General features: G+C 41.4%; 1 pseudogene; it reads left to right on the top strand.

Moving 5' to 3' along the window:
* Positions 1-2,640: 2,640 nt before the first annotated feature.
* LOC103323317 (ABC transporter B family member 11-like) lies at positions 2,641-12,161 on the top strand (annotated as a pseudogene).
* The last annotated feature ends 345 nt before the right edge of the window (positions 12,162-12,506 follow it).

Here is a 12,506-nt window from a genome sequence, read left to right as displayed (position 1 = left end):
CGAGCAGGGTGGTGGACATCGATCGTCATCCTCGCTTGCAAGGAAGGTCGTTCAGGTCGGCGTCTTTGGTGCCTCGGCGTAATTGGCTAACTTCTTCTCCCGGCTCCCAGGTCGATCCCTTGGTTGCCTTGCCGGTGGGGCGTGAGAGAAGGTTGAGTTTGGGAGGATCCTCCACAGACTGTGTCGCCGCATGTTCGACCTCGAACGGGCTGGTGGCGTTGATCGTCATCCTCCGCTTGCAGAAAGGTCGTTTCAGGTAGGCGCCTTACGTGCCTCGGCGTGATTGGCTAACTCTTTTCCAGCTCCCAAGGGTCGATCCCTTGGTTCTCGCGCCACCCGTGGGGGGGAGAGAAGGATGAGTTTGGGAAGATCCCTCCACGCTTGTCGCGCGTCCTCTCACGAACTCGAGCTCCTTATGGACCTAAGCGAGCACAAACATTGGATTATGGGCCTAGCCTCTCGAGCACATTGGTCTCTTGGGACCTAACCTCGAGCGGCTCAGTGCACGGCTCGCGCCTGCGTCTTATCCGCGATCTCACTTCTCTCTGCCGGTTTGCCCTGCCCTCACCAGCCTGGGACCTCTTGAACTGCTTTCGCCAGATGCTCGTGTGCCCTCCTCTCCTAGTCATGAGGTCAAGGTTGGGGCCTTGATTCAAGTTGATCTCGCCTGAGTAGCCTGGCCAATCGGGTTGTTTTGATCATCGACCTTCTGTGTGAGTTGATCAACCCGTGAGTTAAGTCCACCGTTTGCCGCACGGTCAAGTAAGTGGTGTGCATCGGCCCAACGGCATGTGGGCTAGGGCTCCATTAGACGCGTACATACAGTGCATATGTTAAGTGTGATCGCAGAGGAGGAAGAATGGATCTGCTCCAAGATCGGGACGACGCGTCGAGTAGCCATGGGGCCGTATCGGCTAGTCCGGTAGTTAAGTGGTGTGGCTTTGTGCTCCAAGCAGATCGAGGCAGCAGCGTGAGCCGACTCGATGTCGGTCTTTGGCGATGCAAGGCGATGGAGGTCCCAGGTCATGTGGCGGCTGTTCTGCATTCCAGCGGCTGAAGGCGGCTGCAAAGCACTAGAAGACGGCTGCAAGGCGTTGGCAGCCATGATTCCATGCGGTTGCATTGAGGTTTCCACCACGAAACCATGAGATGGGCCCGTCGTGGTGGCGTTACTCTTCGTGACGTCTGGTATCAACCATGGTTGTTTGAAAAAATGTGTGAAAGATGGATTTGGAGCACGCTTTGAATATATCTTGCGCTCTCAATGAAAGCACCAATTTGTGGGAGTAAATTTCGTCCAACTAGAATATTCGTCTAAGATTCCTTCGTCTTCTCCACTTCTCTTTCTCCCTGCAAACAGATGGGGGTAAAAGGACCACACCCGGTGTGGCCAAAGAGCCTCCGATGCCTAAGTTAGGTAGGGTATTTCAAGGAAAACCGGGTGGTCGGAGCCGTGTGTGGTGGCCGGAGCCTTGTGTCAGAGAGAGAAAGAAAGTGGTGGCTAGGGTTTGTGAGAAATAATTTCTGCAGAGTTTGGTAGGAATTTAGACGTACCTTGACCTTTGTGCGTAGCCAAGTATTTATAATGGTCTCGGAGATTAGGGTTTGGAGGAATAATTTCATAGATGGAAGGGAATTATTCCTCCCCTATTTGGAATTGATTTGATTAATTAGGGATTTGATTTATTAGGGTAAATCAAATCCCTAATCGTGGTAGGTATCAGATCAAATCCTAATTTAATTAGGTAACTCCTCATTTAATTGGGAATTGGGGTAGGAATCAAATCAATTCCCAACTTAATTAGGTAATTCTCAATTTAATTGGGTAACTCCAATTAAATTGAGTAACTCCCAATTAGGTTGAGTAATTCCCAATTAGGTCAAATAATCCCCAAATGGAAGGAATTATTTGACCTAGGGTATGATTTAATTCGGTTCCCACAACAACCCTATTGCATTGGTTGAAATTGTTTTCTTTTCAATAATAGACAAACACCTCATTTCATATTCCATGCCATAGTTTTTGTTTTGCTACCATGCTTGTCTTATTCCTTATTCTATTTCTCGTCTTTAAATTTCTCCCCTTTAGAACATGCATTAGCTGGCTGGCCACTAGGTTTCTTTCTCTTTTCTCCTTCGTTTGATTCCTCGTTTCATTTTAGTTTTTAATTGTGTTTGTGGTCGTGGAGGATAGAATTTTGCATCGTTTGCTGAGGTTGTAAAGTTTAAAGCTTCCCCGTGATTTCTCACTGCCTGCATTTTGCATGCCTGCAGTGTGAGTGAGGCTTCTTAAGTTTTGGTTTTGTTTTGACATTTTTTTATTTTATTGCAACGAACCCTTCTCACAGTTGCTGCACTTATTTTATTGCAACGAACCCTTCTCACACGCGCAAAAAAAGAAAAAAAGAAAAAAAAGGAATAAGGGGTTTTTTATATTTTTGCTTACTGATCAACTCTATATTCAATTAGATTAAGTTGGCATACGTTCCTTGGTTTAAGTTGGCATCCAAGTTTGAGTTGCTTACTGTCAAAATATAGTTGCAACTTACTTCTCTGAGGTGCTTGTTGTAAAATATAGAAAACTTAACTAAATTACTATAAGTAAAGGGATAAAAGAAAACTTCTCTGAGTTCGAAAAACATGGCTGAGGAAAATCCTGCGGATGGAGATGTAATAAAGGAGGAGGGCAAGGCAGCATCGAACGGCCACTCAGCAGTGGAGGACTCTCAAAACAACCCACAAGATACAAGCAAGAGCAAGGAGGATGGCACCAAAGCAGTACCATATTACAAGCTTTTCTCCTTTGCCGATTCCTTGGATTACCTGCTAATGTCTGTTGGTACAATCAGCGCTATTGGAAATGGGGCCTCTTTCCCTCTAATGACCATAATCTTTGGAGATTTGATTAATTCCTTTGGACAAACTGGGAATAATAAAGAAGTGGTTGATGCAGTTTCCAAGGTAAACATTATGTGACTGTAATATTGTTCTATCCTGTTCTATTAGAACTGCAATGACTGAGCTTACTTCTGTTTTAACATCTATTTTGGTTATCTGGTTCCTCTAACTTAGTTGAAATTGAAATGAACAAGGCTTAATCAGATATAATTTGGCCAATTCAATATTCTCAGGTGGCTCTAAAGTTTGTCTACTTGGCGGTGGGAGCTGCTGCAGCTGCATTTCTACGTAAGTACACTCAACTGCCTGCTGGTGCACCAAACAAATAATTTGGCTTTTTGGAAACTGAGATTAGTAGCTTTCTCTCTATGCCAGAGATGTCTTGCTGGATGGTCACTGGAGAGAGACAGGCTGCTCGAATAAGAAGTTTATACTTGAAAACAATATTGAGGCAAGATGTTGGCTTTTTTGATAAAGAAATTAACACTGGGGAAATTGTTGGGAGGATGTCAGGTGATACTGTGCTCATTCAAGAGGCCATGGGCGAGAAGGTATTTACATGCCACACACAAAAGCCTTAAGCTGTTGCTATTTTCTCCAGTAACCTCTCATTCTTTCATTTTCTTATTGCAGGTAGGAACTTTTATCCAGTTAATTGCAACATTCGTAGGAGGCTTTGTTATAGCATTTGTTAAGGGATGGCTTCTCACCCTTGTCATGCTATCTTCTATTCCCCTTCTTGTCCTCTCTCGTGCCTTCATGGGCATCCTTATATCAAAGATGGCATCCAGTGGACAAACTGCTTATTCAGTGGCAGCAACTGTGGTAGAGCAGACAATTGGTTCAATCAGAACAGTAGGCCTACTTGTCTATAAGATCTTTAAAACAAAAATTTATTATTTCTATTTTCTTAGTGTAGAAATAAACTGTGTTCCCAATTCAAGTTGCATCGTTTACAGGAGAAAAGCAAGCTATAGCTAATTACAACTCCTCCTTAATTAAAGCTTACAACTCTGGTGTGCAAGAGGGTTTGGCATCTGGGTTCGGAATTGGTTCGGCTATGCTGATTATGATGTGTAGTTATGCTCTGGCTATATGGTTTGGAGGAAAGATGATACTTGAAAAAGGATATACAGGAGGGGAAGTCATTAATGTAGTTTCCGCTGTGTTGAGTGGCTCCATGTAAGTTGCATTGCTGTAAAATTTAATGAACAAATTTGTTGATCCTCGTACTATTGTACTAGAGTTTGCATTTTTACTTGATCTACTGACTACTCCCCAACCCCCTTCGGTCCAAAATTAGATATGTGATTCTTCAGAAGATCAAGATATAACTTTTCTGCTTTCTATGATAAACTTTCAGGTCTCTTGGGCAGGCATCTCCATGCTTGAGTGTATTTGCTGCTGGACAAGCTGCAGCTTAGAGCAAGTCCAGCGCCCAACCCAAACTGGGTGAAAGGCTGCCAGGGGGAGCTCGAGATGGCTCCAGCGCAGGGCCCGTAGCCCGGTTTCATGGTGGGTCCCACGAGCCCGAGGAAGCCCAAGGGCAGTCTTGCGGGCTGAAGCCCGAATCATGACGTTAAGCCGGTATGGCGTCAGCCGACAGTAAGTCAAATTTTTTACAGCTGGCGCACTAACGGTAAAAATTTGACTCCGTCTTATACTGGCATCAACGTGACGCCGCCACTGGGGCGCTACACGTGGCGCGACAGGCGCTGATGGCTTTTTCAGAAACCGAAGGTCCTCGTTTTTGGCTTAAAAATTGCAAAAAATTGAAAAAATTCTGAATTTTTTTTAAAAAAATACCCAAAAATTCTGTATTTTTCCTCTATAAATACCTAACCATTTTGTTTACTTTCTACACTAAATCTTCATACAATTTCTTCTCCATCCAATATTTTTTACTCTCCACTCACATTATTCACTTTCCACACCAATTCTTCATACAAACTTTTCTCCTTCCAATATTTTTTTATCACCACTCACATTTTTCACTTCCACATCAATTCTCCATACAAACTCTTCTCCTTCCAATATTTTTTACTCTCCACTCAGATTTTTCTACTACTTTCCATTTATATAAAAAAACGAATGGCATCTTCTGTTGAAGTCGGAGGCTCGTGGTCAACGAATGAAGATATTGCGTTGTGTCAATCTTGGGTTAACATTAGTCATGACCCTATCACGGGCAATGAGATGAAGTTTCATCACATGTGGAGCGTCAAAGATCGGGTTCTATTCGAACCGAAATGGCATTGTCTAGTAGATGGAAACTTCTAAATAAAGACTTAGGGAAATGGAGAAATGCCTTGACAAAAGCAAAGGCGAACATTCAAAGCGGTCAAAATTTGACCGATGAGGTAAAATATTTATAATTGCCATTTTAATCAATTCAATGTCACTTTTTATTTATTGCATATTCTATTTGTTTTTCTTGCATAATTTTTTTCTTGGTGCACCTTTAATTTGTCTATATTTTCTTGCATAATCAATTTTATTTTTGCATTTCAAAATAGTTTATATTTTCTTGCATAATAATTTTTGTTTCTTGCACTTCCAATTATTTATTTTTAATAGATGATACAAGCACAAATGTGGTTCGGTGCCATGGGGCAAGGCAAAAAAAGTTTCGTGCATTTCCATTGTTGGGAAATTGTGAAGGATTGTTCAAGATTCAAAATTATTCCCATCGGTCCGCCGCTTGTGATGAATGAGACGCCACTGCACGATTCGACATCAACCGATTCTCCATTGGACTCCCTAATGGAAACGGAGTCCCCATTTGTGCCACGTCCGCCAAGACCTATTGGGAGAAAGGCGGCAAAGGACAAGAGAGGGGGCACTTCGACCAATGAATGTGTACAATTATTGGAGCAAATAGCTAAGAGCACCTCACTGTGCCAATTTGGCATTGCTTATTTGGGGTAATAAGTGATTTTTAAAAAATTTTGAGAAGCCCAACCCGTTTGGTAAACTGCGAAAAAATCACTTATTGTTAAAAATTGTTGTGAGAGAAAGCTATAAGGGAAAGCAGCTAATTAGGTGCTTTCATTTTCTGATTATGTAGGAATCAGTTTTGAAGAGGTGTTGGGTTTAATGATTATGCAGCAATCATTTTCTGATTATGCATAAAATCAACATCAACAACACTTTTAACAAAAAATTTACCAAACGCCAAACTGCTTTTCTCACAAGCTGATTTCTTCTCACAAAATCTGACAGCATGATTATTTTCACAGACAAAAAGCAATGCCAAACTGGCCCTAAGAATGAGAGAGACTTGAAAGAGATGAAATGGGCGTGGCACGAGAGGAAGCATTTGTTATTCAAGAACAAAAGGCACAAGAAAAAGACATAGAGGATAGAGAGATGAAAATCATGGCCATGGATACGAGCCATATGTCTCCCGAAACAAAGGCCTATTGGAAGCTACGACGAAGAGATGTGATGAGAAGAAAACTTTTCCATGACGACGGACCGAGCAATACGGATTGGTTAAATGATGAAAACCATTAGGTTGTATTGAAACACCTTTGCCATATGTTGTATTGTTGTATTATCCTTTAATTTGTTGTATTGTTTCCTTTTTATTCAATAAAAAAAGCATTAAATAAAATACTATTTATTCAAAACATTTGAGCATCAAAACAAATATTAATTAAAAAAAACCTTCATTTATTGCAAACAACACACAAAACAAACCATACATAAAAGCATAATAATAATAAAAAGCATAATTCCAAAAAACACCACACAAAATAAAGCATAATTAAAAACAAAGAATAATTCCAAACAAAGCACTAATCTTGACTTCATCCATTGTGATTGCCTTTCATCTCCCACAAGTGCTCGACCAAGTCACCTTGGACGATCTCGTGAACATATGAAGATTGCATTTCTTGATACCGATCAATCATGGGGTTGTTGAATTGACCATCCCGAAGTAACGGTTCGCTCCAGTGGTAGTCCATTTGGTCCAATCGGCCTTTCATATATTCTTGTCAACGATGTGTTCATTGGATCGGGTTCAAACACCTTTGGAGCGTCATAGTCATACTCATCCTCCACAATCATGTTGTGGAGGATTATGCAAGTCATCATAATACTCCGCAGCACCTCCTCATCTAGCATCCGAATAGCACCTCTAATAATTGCCTAACGAGCTTGCAAGATACCGAAACACCTCTCCATGTCTTTCCTGTAACCTTCTTGAAAGGAAGAAAAGTTTCTTTCCTTCGGATTGGGGATTCGGAATTGTTTTCACGAATGTCGTCCACCTAGGATAAATTCCATCGGCAAGGTAGTACGCACCAGAGTAAACGGTATTGTTGATTTGGTACGTGACCTAGGGGGAATGACCTCGCAATACCTCGTCGAACACCGAGGATTGACCAAGGACATTGAGGTCATTCGAGATCTGGCAACCCCGAAGAAGGCATGCCAAACCCAACAGCGATGAATGAAGATACTGACCTCCAAAATTATACTTTTTGGCCCTTCCGATTCCCATACTCTCCTTGCAAGCGATGGGACAGTTTTTCCACTACCAGTGCATGCAATCGATGCTTCCAATCATTCTTGGGAAACCTCGAGCCTCGCTTTTGTAGAAGCCTGCAGGTCTCTTGGCGTGGGTTTGCGAAGGTACTCCCTCGTGTACAAATTTTCCACTGATCACAGAATCTCACAAGCACTCTAGGATAGTAGATTTTCCCATCCTTGCAATCTCATCCACCTACTCTGCAGATGCCCCATAAGCAAGCATCCGCAGCAAGCTATAAATTTTGCTCGGATAAGACCCAAAGCTCCAACAGATCATGCTTTTGAATGAAGTATGTGTCGTAATTACAAATATCATGCATGATTTTTTGGAACAAATGTGGCTGCATTCTATATCTTTCTCGAAACTTAGAAGCAGGATATAACGAATTTGGGATAAAATAATCCTCCATGAGATTCTTACCCCGAGACTCCCTACGTGCTGTCGACATTCGGGGCACGACGACGACGGTGTTGCCTTGATTGATCCATCATACACACCGCTGCGCAAGCATTTGTTCCTCTTCTTCATCGGCGTCCCGATCTTCTTGAGCACGTCTACGCCGGATTTCTTCCCTTTGTTTCATGCCTCTCCAACACCCTCGACAAGTTTGACATTGAGAGTAGAATGTGTTTTCTAAAATCTGAGAAATGAAGGAATAGATAAGAGATGGTGTGAGAGGTATGAGTTGATGGTGTAGTTTTATAGAGGGATTTAGAAGATAGAGATGACACGTGGCACAATTTTAGAGGATGAAAATCTTATCTAAAATCTGAGATTATAATTTTTTAAAAATATCTGAAAATCTTATCTGACATAGGACACGCGGGCACAATTTTAGAGGGTGAAAATCTTTTCAAATATGAGATTATAATTTTTTAAAATATATGAAAATCTTATCTGACATTGGACACGTGGCACAATTTTAGAGGGTGAAAATTTTATCTAAAATCTAAGATTATAATTTGTTTTTTCAATATCTGAAAATCGTATCTGACATGAGACACGTGACACAATTTTAGAGGGTGAAAATCTTATCCGAAAATTTAATTACAAAAGATTATCAAAATTAATGGTTTAAAGTATAAAAAAAATAGGAAATAAAGTACAATGAATAGTAATTGCCTTAGACTTGCCCTAGACTTTGCCCTCATGAGTGGAACCACATTAATGCAAAGGCTGACACTATTCACGTGAATAGTGGCAGCCCTTGCTTGCCCTTGCCTTGACTTAGCCCTTGTGGGAGGAGATGCTCTTATAAGATGTTTGAGACAATTGACAGAAAGCCAGAGATTGATGCTTCTGACACTAATGGGCAACAATTACATGATATCCGTGGAGACATAGAACTGAGGGATGTTTATTTTAGTTATCCTGCAAGACCAGATGAACAAATATTCGATGGATTTTCTCTCTCAATACCTAGTGGTGCAACGGCTGCTTTGGTTGGAGAGAGTGGAAGTGGTAAATCAACTGTAATCAGTTTGATTGAGAGATTTTATGACCCCCTAGCTGGCGAAGTTCTTATTGATGGTATTAATCTCAAAGAGTTCCAACTGAAATGGATCAGACAGAAAATAGGCCTTGTAGCATTAAAGATAATATTGCCTATGGAAAGGATGGTGCAACCACTGAAGAAATAAGGGCTGCGGCTGAGCTTGCCAATGCTGCTAAATTCATATACAAACTGCCTCAGGTTAAATTCATTTAAACTTTCATCTAAGTTCTGGTATTTTGATCTCTGTACTTTTTGTGTGAATTCTTAATTTCCACGACCATGGAAGCTTATTGAGACATCCAGTGATCTTATCATTTTGTTACATGAATTTTCTAAGAACTCAGATTATTTCGATCAACTCATTCAATTCCTTTTTTCTTATTTGTGGTTTTCTGATTTTTGCATTTAGGGACTAGACACAATGGTTGGTGAGCATGGAACTCAGCTATCTGGGGGCCAAAAGCAGAGAGTTGCTATAGCTAGAGCAATTCTCAAAGACCCAAGGATTCTACTTTTAGATGAAGCCACAAGTGCTCTTGACGCAGAATCTGAGAGCATTGTGCAGGAGGAACTGGACAGAATTATGATCAACCGGACTACTGTCGTTGTAGCCCACTGCTTGAGCACAGTAAGGAATGCTGACACCATTGCTGTTATACATCGAGGAACAATTGTTGAAAAAGGTAATGCATTTGTTTATGTTGTCCTGTTCTGCCATTTGAAGGCCAAATCGTATTGTCTATGTTGAAGAATACACGAGTCCCACATCGGAAACTTAAAAAAATAGAAAGTTCCATATAATAAATGGTTCCACTCCTAATAACATCGAGACATTTTGTATAAAACTCCACACCTGCTAAACAGGTGGTTAAGTTGGGGACAATATCGATGTTGCTAGTGGTGGGCCAGGATCCGTCCGTCTGAAATCTTAACAGTCTACAGTTCAACATAATGTTACAATTCATTTTATTCTTATTCCATGGGTATTGCACATACTGATCGTTTTCAACTGAGCAGGTCCACATTCTGAGCTAATTAAGGACCCTGAAGGAGCATATAGCCAGCTTATAACGTTGCAAGAAATGAGCAGCGTGTCAGAACAGACTGCTGTAAATGATCATGAAAGGCTTAGCAGTGTGGATTCTCGAAGACATTCAAGTAAAAGATTTTCAAACTTACGATCCATAAGCCGGATCATCTGGAAGAGGAAATAGTAACCGTCATTCCTTCTCAATCAAATACGGTGTGCCCACGGCAGTCGGTTCTCTTGAAACAGCGTCTGCCAGAAGTGATATTCCCGCCTCAGCACCATCAAGAGTGCCTCCAGAAGTCTAACTTCGTCGCCTGGCTTACCTGAACAAGCCAGAGATCCCAGTATTATTACTAGGTACCATAGCTGCAGCAGTCAATGGGGCAACCGTACCTATTTTTGCAATACTGATATCCAGTGTAATCAAGACCTTCTACGAGCCACCTCCTCAACTCCGTAAGGATTCGAAGTTTTGGGCATTAATCTTCATTGTTCTTGGAGTGGTAGCTTTCATTGCAGTGCCAGCATGACAATACTTTTTTGCTGTGGCAGGGTGTAATTTAATAAAACGAGTTCGATCAATGTGCTATGAGAAGGTGGTTTACATGGAAGTAAGTTGGTTGACGATCCTGAGCACTCAAGTGGTGCAATTGGTGCGAGGCTTTCTGCAGATGCAGCTTCTCTGCGTGGGGTGGTTGGAGATGCTCTAGGTTTGCTGGTTGAGAATTCAGCAACTGCAATTGCTGGTTTGTGTATTGCTTTTGTGGAAAATTGGCAACTTGCTCTTATAATCCTGGTTTTGCTGCCTCTATTAGGATTAACTGGTTATGTTCAAGTCAAGTTCTTGAATGGATTCAGTGCAGATGCAAAGGTATTTCTCCAAAGTCCAAACTTTACAAAAGTTTGTAGTATAGAACTTGTAGCTGGTGCAGTCAAAACACCATCCAATACGACATACATAATATATAAGGCCAATCCTTTTTGTCAATGCTGAAAATTTAAAATTGTTGCAGAAAATGTACGAGGACGCAAGTCAAGTAGCCAATGATGCAGTGGGGAGTATTCGAACAATTGCTTCCTTTTGTGCTGAAGAGAAGGTGATTGAATTGTAACAGAAGAAATGTGAAGGCCCCATTAAGACAGGGATAAGACGAGGATTAATCAGCGGGATAGGTTTTGGTCTATCGTTCTTTTTTCCTTTTTTCTGTGTATGCCTGCAGTTTTTATGCTGGAGCCTGACTTGTCGCCACAGGCAAGACAACATTCTCTGATGTTTTCTGGGTAAGTTTTTATGCCTTGTGCTACAAGTCTTCAAGTAAGTAAATAGATGAGAAAACATTAGCAGAGGATCCGAAGTCTGCTAAATACGTGTTACTTGAGAATTAAATCTTCATTAGTCCATTCAGTCGATTGTTAACATTTCCCTGGTTTGCAGGTTTTCTTTGCTCTCACGATGACAGCTATTGGAGTGTCTCAGTCAGGTTCCCTAGCCCCTAATCTTGGTAAAGTAAAGAGCTCTGCTGCTTCCATATTTGCCATTCTTGACCGGAAATCAAAAATAGACTCTAGTGATGAATCTGGAACAACTATAGAAAATATGAAGGGAGAAATTGAACTTCGCCATGTCAGTTTTAAGTATCCAACTAGACCTGATGTACCAATCTTCCAGGATCTTTGCTTGACCATTCATCATGGCAAGGTAACTTGGTAACAGTTTTGTTCTTTTACTCATTTCAAACAATGCATAAGATTTGGTCCTCGTAGTCTAATTCAAGTTTCTGGGACTTACAAATTTGAATTATGTTATTCAGACAGTCGCTTTGGTTGGAGAAAGTGGAAGTGGGAAATCGACAGTCGTCCCATTGTTGCAGAGATTTTATGACCCTGATTCAGGTCACATTACATTAGATGGATTTGAAATCCAAAAGCTACAGCTCAAGTGGTTGAGACAGCAAATGGGACTGGTGAGCCAGGAGCCTGTATTGTTTAATGACACTATCAGAGCCAACATTGCATATGGAAAGGAAGGGAATGCAACAGAGGCTGAAATTATAGCTGCTGCAGAATTGGCAAATGCTCACAAGTTCATCAGTAGTTTACAACAAGTAGGCACTACAAAATTAACAAGCTTGTCAATTTCTTTTGGCCACAAATACTATAGTCCATTGTCATGGTGCTGCATAAACGAGAAGGACTAGTTTGTGATAGTTGGTGGCCGCCATTGAAACGGAAGTCTCTCTAAACACTGAGAAATTCCCCAATGCCTCAGTTGTATACATCTCTATCTCTCTCTCTCTCCTCCCTCTTTGAAGCTGAATGTTGGGTGTTTGCAGAGCGCGAGAGAAGAAGCAGAAGTAGAAGAAGAAGAGTGGGGTCTCAAAATACCTGAGTAGAGTTTTTGGTTCAGTCTCATTCAACGGCAGGAAAGGCACTACTGAAAGTGAAGGTTTGCTTTTCTGTTTTCGTGGATGGGATTGATTGGTTTGTCGCGCGGCTGCTGTGACTGCTGCTCTCTTTGGAGTTTGGTCTATCGGTCTTTGCAA

The sequence above is a fragment of the Prunus mume genome, linkage group LG2 (assembly GCF_029339155.1).
Source record: "Prunus mume cultivar Tortuosa linkage group LG2, ASM2933915v1, whole genome shotgun sequence".
Taxonomy (NCBI): domain Eukaryota; kingdom Viridiplantae; phylum Streptophyta; class Magnoliopsida; order Rosales; family Rosaceae; genus Prunus; species Prunus mume.
This window is presented reverse-complemented; position numbering and strand designations above follow the sequence as displayed.